General features: G+C 38.5%; 1 protein-coding gene across 3 annotated transcripts in view; it reads left to right on the forward strand.

The window, feature by feature from the left end:
• Positions 1-19,448, forward strand: part of TXNL4B (thioredoxin like 4B) — a 73,581-nt gene that overhangs the window by 39,907 nt on the left and 14,226 nt on the right. The window lies entirely within an intron of this gene.

The following is a 19,448-nucleotide window of genomic DNA, read 5'->3' on the forward strand; positions in this document are numbered from 1 at the left end:
AATTTGTTCTTGGACACATTTTTCTTCTAGGGCATCTTCCATAATTACAATTTTTATCATTTGTATTATTCATATTTGGTCACTGGGTAATGATCAATTACTGATTGTAGAATATTGAATATTTTAACCCTTTATTGTGACATTTAAACATCTTGTGTTAAGCAGTGTGTGATCTGAATTAAACAGTGATTTAACCTCTAGAAGACGGAGGGAGACTTTTTGTCATCCTCTTCATTCTGTACCCTTTTCATAGAGGGATCTCTAATTATTCTAGGTAGTAGGTGAATGCCATATAAATTACAATCATTTGTTTACCAGATAACTTTTAAGAAGCTCAGAAGTCTAAAAAGGTGCCTGGCACCGCAGTACAAGCACTAAATTGGGGCAAGTAGCGAATGAGGGGGTCACATTTCAAAGTGGATCTCTGGTGATCACAATGGCAGCAGTAATGTCTGCTAGAAACATAGGCATGTGAAACCACAGTAGGGGTTCAACCCAATTAATAGAGTTACAGGAGATCCCTTATCTGTAACCAGCAATACTCCTATTTTAATTAGTCATATGTCAACCCAGCTGCCAAGTGATTGACAGAACAATGACAAATACCTCACAGCTTTGATTCTTTGACTTTAAATATGTATTTATTACCTATAGAAATCTATAAGGGAGTGTCCCACCATTTGAACAAGGGGCTTTATATCCTTACAACTGTTAAGTGATAAACAAAACAAAAAAATCAGTTTACTTATGTTATTACATTTAATTTGTTCTCTTGGCATCCTTTGTTGAAAAACATACCTAGGTAGAATAAGGATTTTGCATGTGTCTTCAGCACTATATACTAAAAAATAAAAAAAACCTTAGAGTGAGCGCTAAGAAATATCAGCTAAAGGTTAATATGGAATAATTGACATGAACACTACTTGGTAAATTCAACAGTATTTAATTGGTTCTTTTAAAACTTATTTACTAAAAAATGGCAGTATTTAAAACACAAGTTATTTTTATCTCCTAAAAATACAATCATAAAATCACAATTCATATAGGATAACAATATAAAGTGCGCACTTTTAAAACATGTAAAACTAAAAAAAAGTCTCTTCCCTTTGTAGTTTTAATAAAGTGGGGCTGTAGCCACAAATAAGTAATGTTGTTATTGATCCTTATTTCGAGGATCGCAAAAAGATATGGTTCGCACCTTCTGCAGTGAAGGCTCACTGAAATGCAGTTTAGTGGTCACGTGACTATTTAAGCCAATCGGTACAAAGATTGTTATGTAGCAATATTCAAAAGTTAGTATTAGTGTTTCAAGTATTTTTTCAATCTTGAGACACATTACTCACGGATTTTAGGATCGGCTTGAACAAATCCTGTGTTCTCAGATTTTTAGATATGGCAATTTAGCGTTGTTTCTGTCGTTATTGTGTGTTTATACTTGCACTGTGTGTTAGCATCCAACACTTTAAACTCTCCTGTATACAGCGGGTTGTCTGTGTTTGTATGTTACCTCTTTCCCCAGGTTTCTTTATGCAGTCAGAATCTCCTTAGGATTGAAAGGTTACTGTATTAGCAGCTTTTTTCATGCGGTCCCTAATTGTGTAGGTGATCCGGTCTGCAATCAAAGCTTAGGGGTCATTCCAGAAAAACACGATGGATTTCTTTAAGCAGTATTTTTTCCTTTTTGCAGTCTTGGAGTCTCTAGCACTGTTAAACTAGTGCCTGAAAGGAGTTCAATCATGATGTTGTAATTCTTTTTATTTTTTTTAGCTAGTTGTTTTTACTTGTGCCAAGATTTTTTTTTTTTTTGCATATTGACATAACATTAAAGGGTTATGTCTGTTACTCAAAAATGGAATCACTTGAAGGTGATGCAGCATATATGTAAAACTCTGACTTGAAAATACAATACCACATAAACAGCTGTATGTAAAAAATAAGGTTATGTTACCTTACAATTTCCTTAGTAGCCACATCCCATCATAGAAGAACTTTTTTTTTAAAATATTTTTTATTGAATTTTTCAAATAGAACCTAAGAAATAGTTAGCAAATGGAATTGTTATACAGCATATATGTGTTTTTAAAAATACAAGTTTTTCCAGTTAAATTATATCATATCAAGATATAAGAGAATACACAGAGATGTACACCTTGCATGAGAATATAAGTAAACGCTATAGCAAGGCATATCGGCATACACAGAAACATAGATATCGTATAAGAATACTAATGAGCTTCAGCCTGAGTGATATATATGCCAATCAATGTGTAATCACTGTAACAACATTTAAAGTGTGTTTCCATTCATTTTCTGTTAATCATCTCTTTGGGTTCAAGTTTAATATATTGGTAGTAATTATTATTGTTATGGTAATTTCAAGGGATACCACGTTGAAAGATTCTGGGCTAATCAAATTAACCCAGAGTACTATATTATGGGGAGGGGTGTGGCAGCGGAGGTCATAACATGGACTTAACAGGAGCTCCTCTTTCTGTAAGCACTTATAAACTTTTACCAATAGTACAATTTGCTTAAGCGCATAACTATAAAAAAGAGAAAAAGCAACAAAGATGTTAATTATATCTTGCCCAGTGATTGTGATATGTGGTCTGCACCCTATAGTTAAAGTCATCTCAATTTACTTAACAGTGACGATTATACAGTTAGTTCTCATATAATAGAGCTGTAAAGACTAAAATAAGGGTCTGCAATGATTAAAAACTGAAATGCAGGTGTTCCAAAACAATAGTAGATGAGGATTTGTGTTCTACCATCTTATATAACTGGACCCTATCACTCGGGCATGGGCCCTATACCCAGTGACAGGTGAATCAACCACATCAGAAATTAGGTAGACTCTAGTGTTAAACTATTAAAAGCAGGATCCTCTGAAGGCACTGAATAAATTATCTTTTGGTAGTGAAGTTCTGTATTGGAGTTGGGTTTAGGAGTAGATCTATTATCAAATCCATTACAAATGAAAGCATTATATAAAACATAGGGTTATAGCATTACATACAATACAAACTCAAACCAGCTTTAACCTCTAAAGTCAAGCCAATGCACAATTAAACAAAAAATGTTTCCCTAACTATCACAACTGGAGTAGGAATTAAGCTTGATGACATTCTGCTGAGAGAATAAGGAGCTTAAATATATTAATAAACTAAATTATAGGGCTCGTAAAAAAAAAAAAAAAAAAAACCTGTTTTGTAACTAGTCAATATCAAGTGTCTGTTAGTGAGAATAACAATTATTGGTCTCATAGCTCACAAAATAAACTAGAATACTACAAAACATATTTTATGCTGGACTATAGAGCTTCAGCTGTAGAGATTTCCTTCAGAGGAAGCACTTATTTAACAAGAGTGCTTAGCAAGTAATAATGCAATATTATAACCAGGCCATTTGATCATGTGTTTTTGAACAACTAAACATTAAGATAATTCTTATATGGTATATAAAGACACAGATTTGCAGAACAATCAAATATAAAATTTATAAAGGAGAACAGTGTAACGTGCAAAAAGAGAGTGATTCAAACTAAAACCATATTCAAAATAGTTAACTTTATGAACTGACTAGCCTAACAGTAGTAATGCTATGCGTTTTTAGAGATTCAGCCTACACCTGACCGTCTCTGTGCTTGTTGAAATCTCATCATAGTTCATATGGCCTTAAAGGCAGTTCATCTGACACAGTACATCAGAAACTTGGTGTAAAGGCCTTTTGCTATAGATCTTGCATTCCCTCGGTTGTATATATCGAATCTCTGGATCCCACAGAGGACTCGACACACTATAGGCAAACCTCCAGGGTCCCAGCTCAAACTCGATAGATCTGCATAACAGTATTCTCTGAGTGGTTGGGAATGTGATTGTTCGTTTAAAGCCGATGGCCAGATGAGTCTTTAGTGCTGGGTGTAGATGTTCACTAGGGTCTTCACGGGAGAGAGAATATATCTGACTCGGCACAGATAATGATTGGTGGGTGGAAGTGGCTCTCTCTTCAAACTTAGTTGCCGTTTCACTGTTCTGTAGTTTAGGCTCCAAGTCTGAATCACTCCGGGATCTTGAGGAGGTGAGTGGCGAGTGCCGTGGTCCCGTAACGCCACCATTCTTACACTCCATCAAAACAGGACTAAGATGGGTGGTTTGCTTAGTAGCCTGGGTGTCCTCTGATTTGAGTGTCTTGCATACTGTTTCCGATAATGCAACGTGATGTCTGCCCAGCAGGTAGCGCAACTCTGCCTCAAATAGTGTACAAGCCGAAATTTCTCACGCAAATACTAGTGTCTGCCCCAATGTGATCACACCCGTCAAGTTACAGCAAAAAAGTGGCTTGAGTGTGTCTTCTTCGCTAGACCTATGTGTGTTTTCAGTTACTTATGGTCCCTTAAAAGTCCCAGCGTGAATAAAGGTATCCTTTATGCGACCTTATCCCATAAATCTGTCTCCTCAAGCTCTGTTTTAGGAAGAGAATGATAGGTGAAGCCTTTACTGGTTATACTAGGAGTCCTTTGTGGCAATAGTGTGGTGGCTAGAAGATTATGTAAACTTCACATATGGTAGCTGTGTTAATGTTCACCAGCCTTTGTCTCTGTATCAGTGCTGCGCCACATGTGCTTTTCTGCCTTACCGGATTTCATTCTGTTCCATCATCGCATGCCTCCTTAAACACTCACTGCTCCGGACTGTATGGCCATCCCTTTGCCGAGCTTGTTAAGTAGGTGTGAGCTGCCGGCGGTTCTTGATAACCTTAGTTGCAAAGCAGGCTCTGTCACTGCCGTCTAGGCCCCAATGGCGGCGGAACTGGGTGAGCTTTATCTGCTGAGTTTGACATGCTTTCCTTTAAATTTTCGTTCTCCCAGCTCCTTAGTCAGTAACCGCTTCTGTAGGTGGAATTTATTTGCACTAATTGCTGCAGTAATGCCTACTTTAAGCTTTGAACTGCACGGAGCTCCTAGCTCAAGCTGCCATCTTTGAGCTTGGTCAGGCTCCGCCCCTTAATTTAGTTTTTTTTTTTTCTCCTTGTAGATCCTTATAACAAACAGTGTTTGTGCTCCAAAAGGAAAACAGACCAGCAGCAGCTAATCAATTTCAACTAGTTTCAGCCTTGTGCAGGCCTTTCTCAAGATGCTGCTCTGACATTTTTCCTGGCTATTTAAAGTCAAAATATTAACTGTTTGTCTGCTGGACTTAATTTGGATAACTTCAAATGTGAATCATAGCTCAATTAGTGCATGTGAAATTGCCACTTTATGTTACTAAATTGCTTTTCTTTGTCTTCAATTTTTTACCAACATATTGAAAAGACCACTCACCGGGTCTTTAAACATAAGAATCAATAATTCTTTATTATACCATAAGGTGACGTTTTGGGGACTTCAACCCCGTCCTCAGACCATACAAACATGTATACATGCCTTGCTTCTTAAATACCCGACAGCAACTATCCACGCCGCAGAATCGGAAGTCAACCGGCGTCCTGGCCTCACAACTGCGCATGCTCAGTACATCGTCATGGCAACTGGACGCGGCGTAACTGAAAAACACCACAAATCAATAATCTAAGTACAATACAATATGGAGAGTGTCAGTTAATATATATATGGCATATAACTAGTCTATATTCCTAGGTAATATACATTCTTTCTGGCAATGATAATCCGATTATCACTAAGGCAGTTCATAAGAAATAAGATAGCAAATATTATTGGTACTGTATTACAAACTAATGCGCTACATATATGTTTAACATTAGTGAACAGTATATACTATACAACAGCAAGACAATTTTCATAAACAAACCCTAATCTAGCAATTTATCAGTCAATTTAGACACTGTACATATTCCCAATCTATGCTAATTAGAGAAAACAGTGCCAGTCCAGGTGGGTATTCAACCCCCCGGGCAACAATTTTCCCCTATCTCCCCCTCTCACCATGGGCGGATGTGATCTATAATCGCATATCGTAAATCGGCTACTGTATGGCCAGAAAGTGCAAAATGCCGAGCTACGGGTTAATCGGAACCCCTTTTATTTATGGCAGCTCTAATGGCAGCACGATGATTGGTAATATGGGTGCGGAGATCATCTATGGTTTTACCGACATAGAATAACCCACTCGGACAGTGCAACAAATATACAATATATGTTGTTGTGCAGGTTACCCTATGTCTGATTTGTATATCTCTGATTTAGTACTTTGGATGGGTAAAGAACTTATCATTCAGTAGGTCATTACATGTAGTGCACCCAGCACATTTGTAACAGCCAGGTTTGGTAGTCTGTAACCAAGTGGTAGTAGCATAGCTCTGGATCAGATCCACTTTTACCAAGATGTCACGTAAGGATCTGGATCTCCTAAATCCCACTTGTGGATATGAGGTTCCCTGGAATGGTAAAGTCTTATCAGTTTCCAGGATGTTCCAATTCTTCTTTATCAATTGCTGAAGTTCTCGTTTGTCAGAGGTATAGGTTGTAGTGAAGATCATTCTGTTAGAATTTTCTTGTGTGGACCTAGATTGTAAAGCTGTATCTTGGTCCTCAAATCTCCAAAAGTGTTGGTCTATCCGTTTGCCTTGATAACCCCTTCGGAGGAATCTCATTCTCATCTCATTCAACTGCTGTTGGGCATAGCCTTGTCTACTATTATTTCTTATTACCCTTTTGAATTGTGAGATTGGAAGGGCATTTTTTAGAGATGGTGGATGGCAGCTAGTAGCCTGCAGCAGGGAGTTGCAGTCTGTTTCCTACCTAAACAAAGTCGTATGAATCCTTCCATCTTCTAGGAATATTCTTAAGTCTAAGAAATCGACCGTGTGAGGATTATAAATCATCTTATATTGTAAATTAGGAACAACTGCATTGAGGTCTTGAAACCAATTGTTGAGTTCTGATTCAGTGCCTGTCCACAGGAGCAACATCATCTATGTATTGTTTGAAATACATGATGTGATGGTGTTTAAAGAGGTCAGTGTCCCTTTCTTCAAATTCCGCCATATAAAGATTGGGGTATGACGGGACCATATTCGACCCCATCGCCGTCCCCATTAGCTGTAAAAAGAATGACCTTTCAAATTTGAAATAATTTCTGGTAAGGCATATTTCCAAAAGTTCAAGAGCCAATTCCACAGTAGGACCCACACAGGGATAGAGGTTAAGCTGTTTTTGTATTTTTGTATTAGGTGGTGTATTCTAAATAAATGCTCCTTGGACCTGATGCTCCTGGTGATCGAGGAGGTGAGAGTATAAATGAACAAAGTGGATATGGAAATACAACAATTTGAAGAAATGCATAAACCAACCCTGGAGGCTGACCAGGAGAATAACTGGATTGATAAACTCACCAAACAAATACAGGAGTTTGAATCGGAGCTGCTTATTTTTAAGAACCGTAAATGGGACACTGTGGCATCTGATTATAAAGATAAGAGGGTCTACAGATGGTTACTGTCTGCTGAAGAACGCCAGATGTCGTTTGACAATCGACCCAGAAGACCTCGCTATTATAAGCCTAGAAATATAACCACGGTTGACTCATCAGGCAATAGCTCAGACTCAGATGCTATTGTGAACCCAGATATGTCACAAAGGACCAACGGAGGTGGAGTCACTACCAGGTCAAAAAACCAGGACGGCACCGGACACACATCAGTAGGGGGGTGGTACGTGGAAGACCACCCAGAGCAAGACACTGAATGTAACCCCTGATATAGTGATCAACCTGAGCTCCTACCAATTGTCTCCTTTGGAAATCAAGATATTAAATAAAGGTTTATCATTTATTTTGTCATTTTATAAACCTTTCGATATTGTGAGGCTCGTGGGATACTCCTCTATCAGACCGAACTCGGCCAGTAGTCTTGTTATCCCGACGTTGAGTCGGAAAGATAGGGAATATCCCAGAGCAGAGAATATCAGGAAAACGAGGAGAGCGGCACTCGCCACAGGCAGGACAGCACAAGGCAAATAGGCAGACAGGATACAGCAACAGAAAAGCAGACCAGCAATTCAGGGGTTAACCAGGTAATGTAGTAAGACAGGCAAGGTTTCGGCAACAAGGTATCAGTCCAGCAGATTAGGGGTTAACCGGGTAGCGTAGTGAGACAGGCAGGGTTCAGTAACAAGTATCAGTCCAGCAATTAGGGGTTAATCAGTTAGCGTAGTGAGACAGGCAGTGTTCAGTAACAAGTATCAGTCCAGCATATTAGGGGTTAACCAGTTAGCGTAGTGAGACAGGCAGGGTTCAGCAACAAAGCATAATCCAGCAAACGATCTGTCACTCCCAGGAGCACACAAAGTAGCACCTATACTTGGGCAGTGACAGGTTGTTTGCTGCCCGTTTAAATACCTTTGGCAAGGCGCCAAGAGTGCGTACAAAAAATTGATAGGAATCTCAGGCTAAAAGAACATTTTGGCAAAATCCAAAGGGATCCTACAAACAGGGATCTGAACACATCCAGTAAATTGAAACCTAAGAGTACATATGACCCCACCAGTGTAAATCCCAGTATAAAAACCTATTCTAGACTTCTGATGGATGAAACAAGAGAAATGTGTACAAAGGCTAAACCTGAGTGCAGAAACAATCTATTGAGACAAGAAAGACTTACTTTGGATCACCTAGGTAATAATAAAAATGTAATCTTCAGAGAGACCAACAAGGGGGGTGCCTTGGTGATATTGGACTACACTTAATACCAACACAAAATCTTGTCACAATTGGAGGATGCTTCTACTTATAAATGATTAACTTGTAACTCTACATAGCTCTTCAAGACACAGATTGATCAGGTCTTGGATTGAGCATTCGAGAGTGGATGCCCGGATAAACAAGACATGGGATTTATGAGGTTGGAATACCCTCGTATTCCAGTGTTTTATACTCTGCCTAAAGTCTATAAGCACCCTACTAGACCAACAGGAAGACCTATAGTTTCCTCTATTGGGTCCCTTCTGCAGCCTATTGCAGTTTTATCTTGATTCCATCCTACAGCCATTGGTATATAACATGCCCTCATTCCTTTTGGATTCTATCAGTTTAATCAAGGAAATTAAGACGTTACCCATAATTGAAGAACCGATAATACTGGTAACATTAGATGTGGTGAGCTTATATACCATAATTCCTCATCAACAGGGACTCACGGCTATCCAAAAACAGCTTAACCGCTATCCCTATGCGGGTCATCCTGTGGAATTGGTTCTTGAACTTTTGGAACTATGCCTTACCAGAAATTATTTCAAGTTTGAAAGGTCATTGTTTTTACAGCTAATGGGGACGGCGATGGGGTCGAATATGGCCCCATCACACGCCAATCTTTATATAGCGGAATTTGAAGAAAGGGACACTGACCTCTTTAAACACCATCACATCATGTATTTCAAGCGATACATAGATGATGTTGCTCCTGTGCTGAATCAGAACTCAACAATTGGTTTCAAGACCTCAATGCAGTTGTTCCTAATTTACAATTTAAGATTTATAATCCTCACACTGTCGATTTCTTAGACCTAAGAATATTCCTAGTAGATGGAAGGATTCATACGACTTTGTTTAGGAAGGAAACGGACCGCAACTCCCTGCTGCAGGCTACTAGCTGCCATCCACCTTCTCTAAAAAATGCCCTTCCAATCTCATAATTCAAAAGGGTAATACGAAATAATAGTAGACAAGGCTATGCCCAACAGCAGTTGAATGGGATGAGAATGAGAGAGATTCCTCCAAAGGGGTTATCGAGGCAAACGTATAGACCAACACTTTCGGAGATTTGGGATGATGGACTAAGATACAGCTTTACAATCTAGGTCCGCACAAGAAAATTCTAACAGAATGATCTTCACTACAACCTATACCTCTGACAAACGAGAACTTCAGCAATTGATAAAGAAGAATTGGAACATCCTGGAAACTGATAAGACTTTACCATTCCAGGGAACCTCATATCCACAAGTGGGATTTAGGAGATCCAGATCCTTACGTGACATCTTGGTAAAAGTGGATCCGATCCAGAGCTATGCTACTACCACTTGGTTACAGACTGCCAAACCTGGCTGTTACAAATGTGCTGGGTGCACTACATGTAATGACCTATTGAATGCTAAGTTCTTTACCCATCCAAGTACTAAATCAGAGATATACAATCAGACATAGGGTAACCTGCACAACAACATATATTGTATATTTGTTGCACTGTCCGAGTGGGTTATTCTATGTCAATAAAACCATAGATGATCTCCGCACCCATATGACCAATCATTGTGCTGCCATTAGAGCTGCCATAAATAAAAGGGGTTCTGATTAACCCGCAGCTCGGCATTTTGCACTTTCTGGCCATACAGTAGCCGATTTACGATATGTGATTATAGATCACATTCCGCCCATGGTGAGAGGGGGAGATAGGGGAAAATTATTGCTACAGTGCGAGTCCAGATAGATCTTCAACCTGGGCACCATTGTGCCCGGGGGGTTAAATACCCATCTGGACTTGCACTGTTTTCTCTAATTAGCATAGATTGGGAATATGTAACTAATGTTAAACATATATGTAGTGCATTAGGTTGTAATACAGTACCAATAATATTTACTGTCTTATTTCCTATTAATTGCGTTTGCGATAATCACTGTTTTCTCTAATTAGCATAGATTGGGAATATGTAACTAATGTTAAACATATATGTAGCGCATTAGGTTGTAATACAGTACCAATAATATTTACTGTCTTATTTCCTATTAATTGCGTTCGCGATAATCAGATTATCATTGCCAGCAAGAATGTATATTACCTAGGAATATAGACTAGCTGTATGCCATATATATATATATATATATATATATATATATATATATATTAACTGATACTCTCCATATTGTATTGCACTTAGATTATTGATTTGTGGTGTTTTTCAGTTACGCCGCGTCCGGTTGCCATGATGACGGACTGAGCATGCGCAGTTGTGAGGCCAGGACGCTGGTTGACTTCCGGTTCTGCGACGTGGATAGTTGGTGTCGGGTATTTAAGAAGCGAGGTATGTATACATGGTTTTTATGGTCTGAGGACGGGGTTGAAGTCCCCGAAACGTCACCTTATGGTATAATTAATACACACACACACAATATTTTATCTTATATTTTCTTTAAATCTCATCGAACTTGCCTTTATGACTATACGCATATTTTAAAGATGTAAAGTACATACAAAGAGTATTAGTGAAATCAGATTGTCATAATGATAATAGTTCCCCCTTAATATAAGCTTCCCTGACCTTAAAAGTCTTAGAATGTACAAATCATACATTATAAGGTGAGTTATTTTCATATAAGGAAGTTAGCTTGAGGATATATTTTTAGAATTAATTGTGGGTAAATGGATTTAGGTCTAACTCTGCATTCAGACCTTGTAGTTCTAGGGTTTTGAAATTGTATATCAGTTGTGCTTCATTATATAGTAATTTACGCTTGTGGTTTCCCCCTCTCTAGTCTCTAGCAATACATTTTATAACCCAGTATTGGAAACCTTTTGTGCTTTTATTGGTGTCTGGATAATAAGTGGCCTTCAAAGCCATTCCTTATATTGCATAGATGTTCGCAAATGTGGTCTTTCAGGGGTCATACTCGTTTGGCCAAAATATTGTTTGGCACATGGGCATTGTATTAAATAAACTACACCTTTTATCTTTACACCTGATGGTCTGATTGATACGGAACTCTCTTGCAGTGACTGTAGATTTTACCCCCTTAGTTTTTGTGCTGTGTTTGCAAGCTGTACATTTGTGACAGGGAAAAAAACCTGAGATTTTATTTCCTTTTAAATCTGCCTGTGTTTTGTTCCTTTTTAGAGGTATTTTTAACTCACTAGGTGCTAAAATTTGTTTCATATTCTTCGCTTTTTTTATACACAATTTGTGGGTTTTCACTTAGTGCATTACCTAATACTCAATCCATTCTTAGAATGTGCCAATGCCTGTTTAATATATTCCTTCATTTCTTATGTTGTGTATTGTATGTAGTTATAAAGGGAATAAACATATTTTTATCTCTTTCAGGTGGTTGTTTGGCTTTCTCCTGTGTGTCATTATTCTTATTTTTATATAGGAGATCCTTTTGATTAATAGCCCTTACTTATAATTTTGCAATTTCAATTTGTTTTTGTCATACCCCCTTTTCACAAATCTCTCTTCTATAATTGTTGCCTGTACATCATAGTCTTCTGATCTAGTGCAATTCTTTTTAATTCTGGTGAATTGTCCTTTTTGGAATATTCGTTTTCCGTTTCACATAGTGGCAGCTTTGTGTGTAGATATAGTTATTAGAATCCATGGGTTTAAAGTGATTTTTTGTTACTATTTGCTGATCTTTAATTTGTATATTGATATCTAGGAAGTTTTAAACGTTTACTGCTAAATTTGTGTGTACATTTCAAACCCATATTTGTGGCTAGATCTTCAATGAACAATGATAATAGTTCTACCTCACCCTTCCATATAAAGAACATATCATATATTTACCTTCTATAGAGCCCTAGGTTTGCCTCCCAGTATGTACCAAAGATATGCGTCTCTTCAAACATTCCCATGAAGAGATTCGCATAACTGGGGGCAAACCTAGTGCCCATAGCTGTACCTTTTTGTTGTAAGTAGATTCTGCCTAAGAAGGAGAAGTTATTCTTTAGTATAAATTCTATACATCTTATTAAGAAGCTTGCTTGTAAACATGACATTTTTTTGTCTTTTTTTTTTTTTTTTTTTTTTTTTTTTAAATGTGATACTGCATTCAAACCCAAATGGTGATCAATGACAGTATATAAAGAAGATACATCACAATTTACTAAAATATAATTTGGTTTCCACTCTATTTCATCTAATATTTGTAGTAGTTCTGTTGTCTTTAAGGTATGCAGGGAGTTGAGTAACATACTTTTGTAAAAAGGAATCAACATATTGGGATAGATTTGCTGATACTGAGTCTATCCCTGAAATTATGGGCCTACCGGGGGGGGGAATCCTATTTCCTTTGCTTCTATCAGGTTATTTTTCAAAATGTTATAGGTGTCTGTGTCTCCTAAAAGTTTCTCTGCTTCAGTTATATAGTCTTTCTTATGTAAAATAACTATCTAGTTAGAAAGTGGGGGTAAGGGCGCTAGGGAAGCTGAAGGTATCCTAGTAAATAAATAGTGTTATAATTACACTAGAAATCTAGATTGTGAAATCAGATATACTCAAAATCTCTCTACTATGGGTGATCACACTAAAAATATAGTGAGTGGATAAGAGTTATGTAAGTGTCGCAAGTTATAATAATGTGTAATAAAAAATTATCACAGCAGTGAATGTTTCAAAATGTTAGTGTACAAAAGTGACAGAAAAAAATATATTTGGTGAAAAATAAGAACTACATTTATTAAAATCACAATGTCATCAATTGAGCAAATAACAAATGGTAAAATAAAATATTCAAAATTTTTCTAAATTAGGGGACGTCTCCCCAAATATAAAAATACAATTGACAATTAAGGCCTATGAAATCCGGATATTTACCAGCCTGACATAGAGTATGAATATAATGCAGAAATTTTCAGACTTATGGACACGTTAGAACAAAAATAGGTGTACACCTTAAAATCACCTAAAAACAGATTTTCATTAAAAAAAATTTGAGTATCTTAATAGATGTCGGAGAACTCCGTTATCAAATATGAGATATGAAATGTCCAGAGGGCAGAAAAAAAAAGACAATGACTAGTGCTTGTTAACTCAGTTCCTGGATAGGAAGTAAAGCCGTAAACAGAGTTCGTTGTGACTTTAAATAATATTGTGCCTACATAGCACGTAGCATTCTGAGGTTAACTTATGGAGACACAAAAGATAAAAGTTACCTTGACTTCTTAATGTTTCACCTAGAGCCGATACAAATCACTCGTATCTGATCTTACACAGTGACTCGAGTGCGCCGCATGTATCTTGGCATCTGACATCACCTGCGGGGTTCCGAGTGCTCGTTCTAACTCCCGGCTCAGGGGAGAAACCTTGCAGGTACACTTGCGATCTGTATAACACTTTTGTTCAAAAAGGTACATCTGTATTGTCCTGCACTTAGTGCTATGCACGCAGGGGATGTAGAGACTTGACGGAATGATGAAATAATAACCCGGATTCTAAGGTAACTCATACATGTGTCAGTCAGAAATGTCTATTCGCTCAGAGGCAAGAGTTTTTTAAGGTGGAATCTTCCTCTTTGTTCCCGGATATATTCATTGGTCTTTTTTGCCCATATAATAAAGTGTTTATATTCTGCTCCGCTCATCTTGATTAGTATTATACATTATAACTTAAAAATATATATAATAACAAAAGAAAACATATTTTATAAGAATAAAATGAAAATAAATATACAGTAAATAATCCTATCACTTATCATTTATATTCTCAAATTCCATTAAAAAAATATAGTTAGAAGTCTTGTTCATCGTATCAGTATCCTCTGCATAAGTGTCCATTAATATATTAAATATATAAACTGTTAAGGAAGAACAACCCATCTTTTAGTTCATTTGTTTCCTAATGCTCACGAAAAAGTGGTTATGCAAATGTTTTTAAGAAAGTTCAGATGTCATTATAAGTGGAAATCTTATTACTTGATATTTAGAAGGCGTGAACTGGTATATGAAGAATAAATCGTAACAATACAAATAAAAATAAAAAAATGAAAAAAATCTGAACTCTTTGATATAGCTTTATTCAAAGAGAAAAGGGGAAAGGTCCAAGTTCCTTAGAATCCACATTTACCTGGATCAATTAAGGCATAACCAATCAGGATCTTCAGACACCTTTAAAAGGATACACAGCCCAAGTCACACTTATCTTGATAAAGCTCATTACAGAGCGAAACGCGTTGATCATTGTGACTGGTAATTGTGGAAATTGTACATATTTACCATTGGAATAACTGAACTCTGCTTTTGATAACCCGGGTTATTATTTCATAATTCCGTCTAGTCTCTACATCCCCTGAGTGCATAGCACTAAGTGCAGGACAATGCAGATGTACCTTTTCGAACAAAAGTATTATACAGATCGCAAGTGAACCTGCAAGGTTTCTCCCCTGAGCCGGAAGTTAGAACGAGCACTCGGAACCCTGCAAGTGACGTCAGACGCCAAGATACATGTGGCGCACTCAAGTCACTGTGTAAGATCAGATACGAGTGATTTGTATCGGCTCTAGATGAAACATTAAGAAGTCAAGGTAACTTTTATCTTTTGTGTCTCCATAAGTTAACCTCAGAATGCTACGTGCTATGTAGACACAATATTATTTAAAGTCACAACGAACTCTATTTATGACTTTACTTCCTATCCAGGAACTGTGTTAACAAGCACTAGTCATTGTCCTTTTTTTTTTTTTCTGCCCTCTGGACATTTCATATCTCATATTTGATAAATTTAGAATATTTTATTTTACCATTTATTATTTGCTCATTTGATGACATTGTGATTTAAATAAATTTAAAGTTCTTATTTTTCACCAAATATATTTTTTTTCTGTCACTTTTTGTACACTAACATTTTGAAATATTCACTGCTGTGATAATTTTTTTTTTTTTTAAAGTACATTTTTATTGATAAGAACATTGTGAAAACCACATAACAATGCATTTTCTCCAACATAGGTGTGTCCGGTCCACGGCGTCATCCTTACTTGTGGGATATTCTCTTCCCCAACAGGAAATGGCAAAGAGCCCAGCAAAGCTGGTCACATGATCCCTCCTAGGCTCCGCCTTCCCCAGTCATTCTCTTTGCCGTTGTACAGGCAACATCTCCACGGAGATGGCTTAGAGTTTTTTAGTGTTTAACTGTAGTTTTTATTATTCAATCAAGAGTTTGTTATTTTAAAATAGTGCTGGTATGTACTATTTACTCTGAAACAGAAAAGAGATGAAGATTTCTGTTTGTAAGAGGAAAATGATTTTAGCAACCGTTACTAAAATCGATGGCTGTTTCCACACAGGACTGTTGAGAGGAATTAACTTCAGTTGGGGGAAACAGTGAGCAGACTTTTGCTGCTTGAGGTATGACACATTTCTAACAAGACGATGTAATGCTGGAAGCTGTCATTTTCCCTATGGGATCCGGTAAGCCATTTTTATTACATAAAGAAAAAAAGGGCTTCACAAGGGCTTTTAAGACTGTAGACATTTTCTGGGCTAAAACGATTTATATTTTATACCCCATAGCCTTGAGGAATTATTTTAATCTTGGGAACTATGTAAAATAACCGGCAGGCACCTTATTCTCTAGGGGCTTTCCCTAATCATAGGCAGAGTCTCATTTTCGCGCCTCTATTGCGCACTTGTTTTTGGGAAGCATGACATGCAGATGCATGTGTGAGGAGCTCTGATACATAGAAAAGACTTTCTGAAGGCGTCATTTGGTATCGTATTCCCCTTTGGGCTTGGTTGGGTCTCAGCAAAGCAGATACCAGGGACTGTAAAGGGGTTAAATATAAAAACGGCTCCGGTTCCGTTATTTTAAGGGTTAAAGTTTCCAAATTTGGTGTGCAATACTCTTAAGGCTTTAAGACACTGTGGTGAAATTTTGGTGAATTTTGAACAATTCCTTCATACTTTTTCACATTTGCAGTAATAAAGTGTGTTCAGTTTAAAATTTAAAGTGACAGTAACGGTTTTATTTTAAAACGTTTTTTGTACTTTGTTATCAAGTTTATGCCTGTTTAACATGTCTGAACTACCAGATAGACTGTGTTCTGTATGTGGGGAAGCCAAGGTTCCTTCTCATTTAAATAGATGTGATTTATGTGACACAAAATTTAGAGAAAATGATGCCCAAGATGATTCCTCAAGTGAGGGGAGTAAGCATGGTACTGCATCATCTCCTCCTTCGTCTACACCAGTCTTGCCCACACAGGAGGCCCCTAGTACATCTAGTGCGCCAATACTCCTTACTATGCAACAATTAACGGCTGTAATGGATAATTCTATCAAAAACATTTTAGCCAAAATGCCCACTTATCAGCGAAAGCGCGACTGCTCTGTTTTAGAAAATACTGAAGAGCATGAGGACGCTGATGATATTGGTTCTGAAGTGCCCCTACACCAGTCTGAGGGGGCCAGGGAGGTTTTGTCTGAGGGAGAAATTTCAGATTCAGGGAAAATTTCTCAACAAGCTGAACCTGATGTGATTACATTTAAATTTAAATTGGAACATCTCTGCGCTCTGCTTAAGGAGGTGTTATCTACTCTGGATGATTGTGAGAATTTGGTCATTCCAGAGAAATTATGTAAAATGGACAAGTTCCTAGAGGTCCCGGGGCCCCCCGAAGCTTTTCCTATACCCAAGCGGGTGGCGGACATTGTAAATAAAGAATGGGAAAGGCCCGGTATACCTTTCGTCCCTCCCCCCATATTTAAAAAATTGTTTCCTATGGTCGACCCCAGAAAGGACTTATGGCAGACAGTCCCCAAGGTCGAGGGGGCGGTTTCTACTCTAAACAAACGCACCACTATACCCATAGAAGATAGTTGTGCTTTCAAAGATCCTATGGATAAAAAATTAGAAGGTTTGCTTAAAAAGATGTTTGTTCAGCAAGGTTACCTTCTACAACCAATTTCATGCATTGTTCCTGTCACTACAGCAGCGTGTTTCTGGTTCGATGAACTAGAAAAGGCGCTCAATAATAATTCTTCTTCTTATGAGGAGATTATGGACAGAATTCATGCTCTCAAATTGGCTAATTCTTTCACCCTAGACGCCACTTTGCAATTGGCTAGGTTAGCGGCGAAAAATTCTGGTTTTGCTATTGTGGCGCGCAGAGCGCTTTGGCTAAAATCTTGGTCAGCGGATGCGTCTTCCAAGAACAAATTGCTTAACATTCCTTTCAAGGGGAAAACACTGTTTGGCCCTGACTTGAAAGAGATTATCTCTGATATCACTGGGGGCAAGGGCCACGCCCTTCCTCAGGATAGGTCTTTCAAAGCCAAAAATAAACCTAATTTTCGTCCCTTTCGCAGAAACGGACCAGCCCCAAGTGCTACGTCCTCTAAGCAAGAGGGTAATACTTCTCAAGCCAAGCCAGCCTGGAGGCCAATGCAAGGCTGGAACAAAGGAAAGCAGGCCAAGAAACCTGCCACTGCTACCAAGACAGCATGAGATGTTGGCCCCCGATCCGGGACCGGATCTGGTGGGGGGCAGACTCTCTCTCTTCGCTCAGGCTTGGGCAAGAGATGTTCTGGATCCTTGGGCACTAGAAATAGTCTCCCAAGGTTATCTTCTGGAATTCAAGGGGCTTCCCCCAAGGGGGAGGTTCCACAGGTCTCAATTGTCTTCAGACCACATAAAAAAACAGGCATTCTTACATTGTGTAGAAGACCTGTTAAAAATGGGAGTGATTCATCCTGTTCCATTAGGAGAACAAGGGATGGGGTTCTACTCCAATCTGTTCGTAGTTCCCAAAAAAGAGGGAACATTCAGACCAATCTTAGATCTCAAGATCCTAAACAAGTTTCTCAAGGTTCCATCGTTCAAAATGGAAACCATTCGAACAATTCTTCCTTCCATCCAGGAAGGTCAATTCATGACCACGGTGGATTTAAAGGATGCGTATCTACATATTCCTATCCACAAGGAACATCATCGGTTCCTAAGGTTCGCATTCCTGGACAAGCATTACCAGTTTGTGGCACTTCCATTCGGATTAGCCACTGCTCCAAGAATTTTCACAAAGGTACTAGGGTCCCTTCTAGCGGCGCTAAGACCAAGGGGCATTGCAGTAGTACCTTACTTGGACGACATTCTGATTCAAGCGTCGTCCCTTCCACAAGCAAAGGCTCACACGGACATTGTCCTGGCCTTTCTCAGATCTCACGGGTGGAAAGTGAACGTAGAATTTCTGACAGAGGCCAGAAAATCAAAACTTCTAAACTCTTGTCAAATACTTCATTCTGTTCCTCTTCCTTCCATAGCGCAGTGCATGGAAGTAATAGGTTTGATGGTAGCGGCAATGGACATAGTTCCTTTTGCGCGAATTCATCTAAGACCATTACAACTGTGCATGCTCAGTCAGTGGAATGGGGACTATACAGACTTGTCTCCGACGATACAAGTAGATCAGAGGACCAGAGATTCACTCCGTTGGTGGCTGTCCCTGGACAACCTGTCACAGGGGATGAGCTTCCGCAGACCAGAGTGGGTCATTGTCACGACCGACGCCAGTCTGGTGGGCTGGGGCGCGGTCTGGGGACCCCTGAAAGCTCAGGGTCTTTGGTCTCGGGAAGAATCTCTTCTCCCGATAAATATTCTGGAACTGAGAGCGATATTCAATGCTCTCAAGGCTTGGCCTCAGCTAGCAAAGGCCAAGTTCATACGGTTTCAATCAGACAACATGACGACTGTTGCGTACATCAACCATCAGGGGGGAACAAGGAGTTCC

The sequence above is a fragment of the Bombina bombina genome, chromosome 3, assembly GCF_027579735.1.
Source record: "Bombina bombina isolate aBomBom1 chromosome 3, aBomBom1.pri, whole genome shotgun sequence".
Taxonomy (NCBI): Eukaryota; Metazoa; Chordata; class Amphibia; order Anura; family Bombinatoridae; genus Bombina; species Bombina bombina.